The sequence below is a fragment of the Phocoena phocoena genome, chromosome 5 (genome assembly GCF_963924675.1).
Source record: "Phocoena phocoena chromosome 5, mPhoPho1.1, whole genome shotgun sequence".
In the NCBI taxonomy this organism is placed as follows: Eukaryota; Metazoa; Chordata; class Mammalia; order Artiodactyla; family Phocoenidae; genus Phocoena; species Phocoena phocoena.
Genome location: NC_089223.1, coordinates 71,306,959 through 71,318,116, shown reverse-complemented (window position 1 = coordinate 71,318,116; position 11,158 = coordinate 71,306,959).

Sequence of the window (11,158 nt, the reverse complement as noted above, 5' to 3'; positions counted from 1 at the left end):
AGATTTAATTTATTCAAATCCAGAGAAACACTCCAGTGGTCTTATCTTCTCAAATAATCGGAAGATATTTTTATGTGGCCATTTAGAATTACTCTTGCAGCAAAGAGCAATTTAAATGACAATATTTAAAGCCAGTCCATAATTATTTAGCTTATTTCCTAATTGGGAACTCAGAAAACATGGATTCATGCCAGGAAATTATAGAGTCATTTAATTTAGAGGCAATTGTTATTTTCTGTCATTATCAAAGTTATATGAACATTGCCAGTAAACAAAAATTTGAGACATATGCTTACTAACTAGGAATACTTGGAGCACTGAATGTGCATTTTTATGGCTCTGGAGATATACATGATATAAATGACATATATGCTATAGATACAGCAGCTGGACAGTGTTGGGTCAGCTTTCTGGTGGTCTTCATAGGAGGGGAAAGAAATGTTGTAGTGTTCACAAAATACGCAGTAGAAAAAGATATTGGCATTATAGTTGCAAAGCTAGCCCCTAAGCTGTTTTCTGCAGGCTAATTGGATTCCTGCAGATATTTGATGTGACAAATAGATGAAACAGTCAACAGGCTGTGACTTAGAATGTGTAATCGAGTATTAAACTTCTCCTTTCCAAATATCTCTTTAAGAATAATTTATTCCCCATCTCTACGTACCTATCTTGTTCCAGGTACAGAAGTATTGCTGCTAACCTACTTGAATTTAAATTCTGTTAATAATAGCAATATTTCTATTTGTGGTTTATAAAGTACTTTGAGTATGTATTATCTGATAGATATTGTGGGTTTCCACTATATAGCCAACGAAGAGCTAAGTCCAAAAGGTTAAGTGACTTGCCAGTCGGTAGTGAATAACTGCAGTGGAATTCCATTTGCATCTGTTGCTCTTTTCACTTAAAGTTTTAATTAACACTAAAAGTTGTTATAATGGATATAAAAGCCGTATAAAAGGGTTAAGCCCACTAGACACATTTGTAACAGATGTGCAATATATTCGTTACAGCCCTGGGTCTTTCCAATTACTTTACTTCTATCTATATCCAGGACTTACCACCCTGTTTAAATAGATAATCTCTACCCTGGGTTATTGTGATAGAATTCCAACTGGTGGTACATAAACTCTTACCTTCCTTCCTCTGCAACCACAGTGATAGTCTAAAAGCTTTTTGTTCATGGACTCTAAAGTTTCCAAACTTTTATTGGCTTCTCGATGCCCCTAGGAAAAATCTAGAGTCTTCGATATGGCTTAAAAGGCTCAGGTCTCCACTGACATCTGCAGCTTCCTCCCTCTACATTCTGCCTTCTGGGTTTCTTTTCCTTCCCATTCTTGCAAGCCTCTCTCTTGAATTTGAAAATACTATTCCCTCGACAAAATCATTGTGTCATCCCCTTCACTTCCTGCCTAGAAAATTCCAACTAATTCTTTAAATGTAGGCCAAATGTCTTCTGGTAGACCTCCCTTTTACTCTCAGATCCCTTGAGATCTACATGTGCTCCTATGGCACCTGTGCTTCTATTTGTCAGCTTTCTTTACACTCAGAATCATTTATTGAGGAAAAATTCTGTGAGTCCACCATGTCTTTGTTACTCATGATTGTAGTGTCAATATTTAACTTGGTTGTCAAATAAGAAAAACAGAAACAAAAGGAAAACAAAAAATCAACAATAGGTGAATGAATGAACAGATATAGAAATAAAATGGTGGGTACAGATATGAACAAAAAAACTAATGGTTCTTTAGCTAGGTTTCCATTTAGCTTTTTAAAAAATTACCCAATTAAAAAAAACTCCCAAACTTCAAAAACCAATATGACAAGCCAACCTATGGGATATTTTTTACATTAATAGTGGTTAACGGAATGACTATTTAACATAAGAGATACTACATTTTGCAAATAGAGAACAGACAAACAGACCAATATGACAAGCCAACCTATGGGATATTTTTTACATTAATAGTGGTTAACGGAATGACTATTTAACATAAGAGATACTACATTTTGCAAATAGAGAACAGACAAACAGACATAGTGATGGATGTAGTGAAAACACACACCGTAACAGTGTAGGAAACTTTGCTTGTTTGAATCAAAAGTTCAACGATGCCCTTAACTGTGCTACAAACCTATCTGTTTCAGTATTTAGATGCTGACAATAGCACAAATGAAATGGAAATCTTACCCTAATTTGAAGACAGATCCAGTCTGCTCTCCATCTGCAGGTGATTTCCACTATCAAATGGAAGAATCTAGGAAGAAAAAAAAAACAATTAAAAAAAAACAGTTTAAGGTTTTTCAGTTAAATATTTACAGCATTAAATGATTTAACAATACTTTGTTCTTTTCAATTCTAGAAACAATAACCTACATATTTCCTTGAGATAATAAATATTCTTTACATAGGACCGTAGTGATGATTATTATAAGCAACATTGCTGCATAGAAAATAATGTATTTATGGCACACTTCGTTTTCTTCATGTCCTCAGGTGGCAAGAAATAGCATTTTCAGTGACAATTTATTTGCTATTAGGAAGATTCTAGTTTGAGATGGGGTCGATTTAATTTGTGTGTTTTGTGTTATAGGTAGATTCAGAATTTTATGCTGAAATATTGCTAACACAGTTTATGAACAGTTCTATGTGATTATGAAATGGCTGCTTTATCTCTCTGCTTGTCCTGTCTCCGTTTCAAACAGGAAGAAGCCTGAGGTTGTTCAAATTATGAGGGGGTGTGAGAACCTATTAAATACGCTGAGTTAATTGTATTGAGGGTTTATTACTGTGATATCAAAAACATTCAGTTTGGCTTTCAAATTGAAAAGGACTATTTAAAAATAAAAAGGTTCTCGGGCTTCCCTGGTGGCGCAGTGGTTAAGAATCCACCTGCCAGTGAGGGGGACACGGGTTCGATCCCTGGTTTGGGAAGATCCCACATGTCGTGGAGCAACTAAGCCCGTGCACCACAGCTACTGAGCCTGCGCTCTAGAGCCCGCAAGCCACAACTACTGAAGTCCATGTGCCAAGAGCCCGTGCTCTGCAACAAGAGAAGCCACAGCAATGAGAAGCCCGCGCACCGAAACCAAGAGTAGCCCCAGCTCACCGCAGCTAGAGAAAGCCCGCGCACAGCAATGAAGACCCAAAGCAGCCAAAAATAAATAAATAAAATAAATAAGTTTTAAAAATAAATAAATAAAAAGAGCTAGGCAAGGCTTGATATAGTTCAAAAAATAAAAATAAAAATAAAATAAAAAGGTTCTAAAAGGACATTATACTATCCTGTTACAAGCCAGTCCGTACACAGGCATACACTCCCTGTTCAAGGTGAATCAGGTCCTCATCCATAAACCAAGGCTTTGAATCTGCACCTCCATGGGCAACTGGTGATTTTGTTTCCAACAGAACTTTCCAAGCTACATAATTCCTCTACTGACAAGTGTTTTGAGAAAGGTGACTATTCTAAACAGCAAGCTTTTTACTACAGTCTGATCTAATCAAGACGAAGACATGAGCTCCTTTGAAGTGATTGGATTTATTACCAAGTGTAATAAATCCAATCACTTACCAGCTTCTGGCTTGGCCTCTTTTCAAGCAGGCATATGATTTCTAGGTACAGAGGGAAGTGATTATTATGCTGTTTAGAATGCAGGGAACACTAGAACAATGGATGTAGTTATGAAAAATTGATTTTTTGTCAATCACTATCATTTAGTGTCCAGGAAAGCAAATCTAGATACAACAGTCAGTGCTTTTATTATCATTAGATCAGAACTGCTAGTATTTTTAGCTATGAGAAATATAACTTTTAACATATCACATATTCTTTGATTTATGTTATTGCACTGCAGTCCTAGTTTGCATGGTGTATAATTCATCATAGAATTATAATATAATCTCAGAGTGATAAAATCAAGAAGCAAGAATAAAGGAAAATGTCCTGTGGCCTCTGTTCCATAAGAGTTGAATTATGTTGAATTTGAACTGGGGATTCTGAGAAGACAATGGAGGGAATAGTTTTACCCAGTAAGATTCTATGCAATACCACTGGATGAGCACAGATTTCTGTGCCTAGAAAATATTTGATTTCCTATTTGTGAAAAAATTTCCCCAGAAGAGGACAAACATTAAAATTATATTAAATTTCAAAACACTGATAAGACAGGAATGGATAAAAACCTCCAAAAATTCACTCCTCCGTAAAAGCAATGAGACTGGCAACAGTGGTCAAAATCAACGTTTTCAAAAATTCTGGAAATTAACCAAACACTTGCAACAATTTGGGTAGTCTTTATTCAAGATTTTATGGAATCTTAGTTTAAAAAAAGTGAGTTTTATGGCATTTCAATATTTCCTAATATCAGGTCCCTCTCTACTAGTTCTGTGGTAGCCTTGAGAACCAACAGCCCATAGTCAAAGTGAAAACCAGCAACCTAGCATCTTCTGAAAAGAGTGAAATGGAGCTGGTTTCTCCAGGTTTCCTGGAAAATCCCACTGGCAGAACTTGTTTTATTTGACCTGACTCAGACCTCTCACAGGGTGAACAGTCTTTTCCTGAGGGTGTTTTTGAAACTAATCAGTAGCCATTATGTATCATCACAGCTACCTGAAGCAGTAAGAATTGGGGCAAATAAAAAAACGGACCAAAACAATTTAAATGAAAAGCTGGGGAATGAGATGCCCATAGGGGACTTTGAAAGCACCAATGTTATTCTGGAAATCTACAAGGCCACATGCATGTGTAGAGTTGTGTGAAATCCTAGGAGAGGCATGTACAGGGCTGTGTATATGCCTAGGACAGACCTAAGAATGTCCTACACTGTCACTGCTGGCTGACTTTCAAGCCCTGTTAAAGCAGTAAATGAAGGCCAAAATGGTGTAACAATCTATCTCTGTGTTGAAGGCAGGCCCTAACATGCACAAGAAACCTCTTAGCAAAGACTAGGAGACATTGGTGAAAACATTCAAAAACAAAAAACCTTAAAGTCCTTTATCTGATAAGGATTTAATATTCAGAACATATTAAAAACTCTTACAATCTAACTATAAAAAGACAAACAATCCAATTTAAAAATGAGCAAAGAACTTGATAAACATTTTCCTAAGGAAGATACACAAATGGCCAAAAACCTCAAAAAAGGGTGCTCAATATCATTAGTCATTAGGGAAATCAAAAGCACAACCACAACAAAATATCACTTCACACCTACTAGGATGGCTATAATCAAGACAGACAATATCAAATGTTATCTAGGATGTGGAGATGCGAACCCTCATAGACTGCTAGTAGGAATGCAGAATGTTGTAACCATTTTGAACATGAGTTGGGGAGCTCCTCAAAAAGTTGAAACATAGAGTTACCTTATGACCCAGTAATTCTACTCCTAAGTATATACCCAACAGAATTGAAAATATATATTTACTCAAAAAATGGTATGCAAATGTTTATAGCAGCATTATTTATAATAGCCAAAGATTAAGAACAACCCAATTTCCATCAACTGATGAATGGATAAACAAAATGTCCTATATCCATCTTCAGCCTTGAAAAGAAAAATGAAATACTGATTCATGATGCAAAATCCATAAACTTTGAAAATGAAAGTGAAAAATGAAACATGCTAAATGAAAAGAGCTCCATACAAAAGATGACATATTGTATGATTCCATACACATAAAACGTCCTGAACGGGCAAGTTCATAGAAACTGAAAGTAGATTAGTAAAATGTAGATTAACCAAGGGGCTGGGGTGGGGGTGGGGAGGGCATTGGGAAGTGACTACTAATGGGGATGGGCTTTCTTTATGGGATGATAAAAATGTTCTTGAATCAGGTAATGGTGATGGTTTTGCCACCTTGTGAATGTATAGATGATCACTCAGTTGTATACTGTAAATGAATGATTTTTATGGTGTTGAATTATATCTTAATAAAAAAACTGATAACATTTAATCACTAAAGAAAAAGAAATTCACCTTGATGTCAATATTTGTATACATTCAAACTAATCAGATAATGAAATATTGCAATATTAAATCAACTTTGGGGAAATATTACTTTTGGAACAATAGCGACCCCAAAAAAATTCTTTAGCAGAATATCAAAGTATATTTGCATTCAGATAATTCAGTTTTACTGAATATAGATGGATTTGAATCTTAGATAAATATGGCAAATATTTACATGGATAAGCATCTAAAATATCAACACTGATTTGTGCCCATGTTTAATACATTTCCTTGGTATATAGATGAGATATATGAAGTTTAGCTATATATTTTTTTAAGTTTTCTGAATAGACTTTTTAATTGAAGTATAAGTGATTGAAACCTCTGTAAAATAGCACATTTCCTCAAAAGTTTGTGGAATAAATTAAGTTTACTAACAAACAAGGGGCAACTATAATGATGTATAATGATGAAAAATAGATATGCTTTGGTTTTCTGAATCAGAAAGGTGATGAATAATTAATGGTGGGGCATAACTCAGGAGTCTTAAGGTTGAAACCTGAGTGAAAAATTAGCATCTTGTAGAACAGGGTGGGAATTTGAGAGCGTTCATTTCTCCTGAAGTTTCACTTTGCAAATTCATGCTACTTTGTTTAATCTCTCTTTCATTTATTCACTGATTCATTAATATATTTATTCACTTATTTTATTTAATTTAGATATTTGATATTCAATCATATGCATTTATTAAGTAGCTAATGATGTAAAATATTGCTTAAATGTAATTAATACAAGACTAGTGCAGATTATAAATCTTCTTTCATGTAATTACAGCATGAACTTAAGGTCACATGTGGAAATATTTTGAGGTATAACAATTACATACCTCTAAAAAAGGAATTTTATTTTGAGGTATAACAATTACATATCTCTAATAAAGGAAACAAGGAAATACCATCATGGCAAGAAGGTCTTTTTATAAGTGTTGAAAATTTTTTTGAACAATGCTAAACATTGTTTAAAGTGCCTTACATATATTAAGTCCTCACTACAACCCTTAAAGTGGCACTATTGTTATCAACATGTTTAGATGGCTACTATGTGGTGGAGATAGGATCTGAACCCAGGCAACATTTGCTATGATGTGTTTACCTGGACTTTGATGGGATTATCGTTTTGGTATGAAAAATCTTAGGGAGGAAGGGAATTTCCAAGTTTGGAGAATAAAAAGAACTGAAAAGAAAAAACAGGAAGAGGATACATCTGATTGGAACTGAGGCTGATGGGAATTAGTGATTGGGAAGGTGAAATGAACAGAGTGTGGATAGGTAAGAGAGAACTGGGAACGACAGATTGAGAATTTTGGAAGTTATCTGGAGAAAGAAAGAGACTGAGAGTTTTGAGTGAAGGAGTGGAATTATGAAAGCAGTGTTTTGTGAACAGTAATCTTGCCTGGTATGGGTTATTTGCTTGAGATACATCTGAGGGAGTGGTTAATCAATCATGCAGTAAGGTCAGAATTATGGAAGTCAAATCCTTAGCCAAGAAAGTTGGAATAAGTAGATTCAAGTGATTTGGGCCCTTCTAGATTCTCTTTAAAATTTAAACTGTTAAAATCAATTAAAAGAAGAGCTTTCTGTGACCACACCCTCCATTCCCTCCACTTTGCATATACAACCACTCTTTCTGAGGTCATGCTTTGATTCATGAGATTTCCAGCCTAGTGACCACTCCATTATCCACCCCCCAATGTACTGCTTTATTTTCCATTCACTTATTTATTTTTTACACCTTTATTGAGGTATAATTGCTTTACGTTGTTCTTAGTTGCTACTGTATAACAAAGTGAATCAGCTATATGTATACCTATATCCCCATATCCCCTCCCTCTTGTGTTTCCCTCCCACCCTTCTAGGTGGTCACAAAGCACCCTCCCTGTGCTATGTGGCTACTTCCCACTAGCTATCTATTTTACATTTGGTAGTGTATATATGTCCATGCCACTCTCTCACTTTGTCTCAGCTTACTGTTCCCCCTCCCCGTGTCCTCAAGTCCATTCTCTACATCTGCATCTTTATTCCTGTCCTGCCCCTAGGGTCTTCAGAACCTTTTTTTTTTTTTTAATTCCATATATATGTGTTAGCATACGGTATTTGTTTTTCTCTTTCTGACTTACTTCACTCTGTATGACAGACTCTAGGTCCATCTACCTCACTACAAATAACTCAATTTCATTTCTATTTTTAGCTGAGTAATATTCCATTGTATATATGTGCCACATCTTCTTCATCCATCTGTCGATGGACACTTAGGTTGTTTCCATGTCCTGGTTATTGTAAATAGAGTTGCAATGAACATTGTGGTACATAGCTCTTTTTGAATTATGGTTTTCTCTGAGTATATGCTCACTAGTGGGTTTGCTGGGTCCTATGGTAGTTCTAGTTTTAGTTTTTTTAAGGAACCTCCATACTGTTCTCCATAGTGGCTGTATCAATTTACATTCCCACCAACAGTGCAAGAGGGTTCCCTTTTCTCCACACCCTCTCCAGCATTTGTTGTTTGTAGATTTTCTGATGATGCCCATTCTAACTGGTGTGAGGTGATACCTCATTGTTGTTTTGATTTGCATTTCTCTAATGATTAGTGATGTTGAGTATCTTTTTATGTGTTTGTTGGCAATCTGTATATCTTCTTTGGAGAAATGTCTATTTAGGTCTTCTGCCCATTTTTGGATTGGGTTGTTGTTTTTTTTTTTTTGCGGTACACGGCCTCTCACTGTGTGGCCTCTCCCACTGCAGAGCACAGGCTCCGGACGCGCAGGCTCAGCAGCCATGGCTCACGGGCCCAGCTGCTCTGCAGCATGCGGATCTTCCCAGACCGGGGCATGAACCCATGTCCCCTGCATCGGCAGGCAGACTCTCAACCACTGTGCCACCAGGGAAGCCCAGGTTGTTTGTTTTTTTGATATTGAGCTGCATAGCTGCTTGTATATTTTGGAGATTAATCCTTTGTCAGTTGCTTTGTTTGCAAATATTTTCTTCCATTCTGAGGGTTGTCTTTTCATCTTGTTTATGGCCTCCTTTGCTGTGCAAAAGCTTTTAAGTTTCACTAGGTCCCATTTATTCATTTTTGTTTTTATTTCCATTCCTCTAGGAGTTGGATCAAAAAGGATCTTGCTGTGATTTATGTCATAGAGTGTTCTGCCTATGTTTTCTTCTAAGAGTTTTATAGTGTCTGGCCTTACATTTAGGTCTTTAATCCATTTTTTTTTTTGTATGGTGTTAGGGAGTGTTCTAATTTCATTCTTTTACATGTAGCTGTCCAGTTTTCCCAGCACCACTTGTTGAAGAGGCTGTCTTTTCTCCATTGCATTTAATTTTGTAAAATCCAGTTGAATTTGTAAGGTCCAACTTTTCACTAGGATCCACACCAATACTCTGATCTCCCTTGCTTCTCTGTATTTCATCATAAAACTCTAATGGATAAAAAACCAAACACATAGATAATTATTTTTGTACAAATTCTCTGTGCTCTCACCCCAATCTCCCACCTAAGAAGTCTAATACTGCTTGAGTCACACAATGGGATAAATCGATGTCACTAAAAATTCTTGTTCACTAACCTCAAAAGTGCTTTCAAACTTTGCCCCAAACTCCTGTTATTCATTGAGTCAACAGTCTCCCACTTCTCAAAATGTTTTTTAAAAATTATATTTATTTTTGTTTTGTCTTAAAGCATGCACAAAATTGAAGAGAAACCATGAGTATCTGTCATTTGCTTCAACAATTATCAGTGCAGCCAAACTTGCTTCATGTAGTTGAACACACAGCTCCTCCCCTATGTATTATTTTGAAGGTAAACTTGGACATCTTATTGTTTTATCCATCAATAATTCAGAGAATATCTCTAAAAGATATGAGCATTATTTTCAACATATTCACAATATCACTGTTAAAATAATGATAATTTCTTATCATTAAACATTTATCTTAAAGCTATTTGATGATGATGATGATTTTTACAGTTGGTTTGGTTGGAGTCAGGATAAAAACAATATCCCCACATAGCATGTATAGGATCTATCTTTTAATTAAAGGTCCTTCACCCTTCATCTTTGTTTTCCCTTGCCATTTTATTATTGAAGCAGAAACTAACACACCATTGTAAAGCAATTATACTCCAATAAAGATGTTAAAAATAAATAAATAAATAACCAAAAAAAAAAGAATCAGGTAATTTGTTATGTGAAACCTCCATCCTTTTAAAAATTACTAACTACATCATTTTATTGTCTTTTTTTTGGTGGGGGGTGGGGGGTCAAGCCATTTTGTTGAGGGACTTCAGGGGAGTGTTGAAGGGCTAGGAGGACAATGAGATCTGACATTCTTGGCTGACATTTTCCTGGCTGGGATTCTCCACTTTCACAGTCACTGAAAGCTATTGTCTTTTTTTTTCTTTAATTTGATTGGATTATAGTTGATTTACAATGTTGTTTTAGCTTCAGGTGTACAGCAAACTGATTCAGTTATACATATACATATATTCATTCTTTTTTCAGATTCTTTTCTCATATAGGTTATCACTGAATGTTGAGTTGGTTATCTATATATAGTAGTGTGTGTATGTTAATCCCCAGATCCTGATTTATCCCTCCCCCCAACGTCTCCTCTTTGGTAACCATAAGTTTGTTTTTGATATCTGTAAGTCTGTTTCTGTTTTGTAAATAAGTTCATTTGTATCATTTTTAAAAATTAGATTCCACATATGAGTGATATCATATGATATTTGTCTGACTTCACTTTGTATAATAATCTCTAGGTCCATCCATGTTGCTGCAAATAGCATTATATCATTCTTTCTTATGGCTGAGTAATACTCCATTGTACATATGTATCACATCTTCTTTTAAAAAGTTTCTTTATCCCCCATTTTCCCAGCAAACTGGCAGTTAGATCTAGAGACCTGTCAGATTCAGCTCTAATGATTTTGGTAAGAATACATCATAGCTGGTGCTGTGCTGTCTCTCTAAACATGATGATAAGATTTGGATCAGATACTATTAGCCTGATTCACCCCTTATACAGTTTTTCATTATCCTTTCATAAATAATTTTAGCAGCCATGGATGACTACTGTTTACATCTATTATTTCATTAAGGTTTGCAAAATGGTGACTTTTTATTATTTATTCTGCCATGAAAACAAAGCTA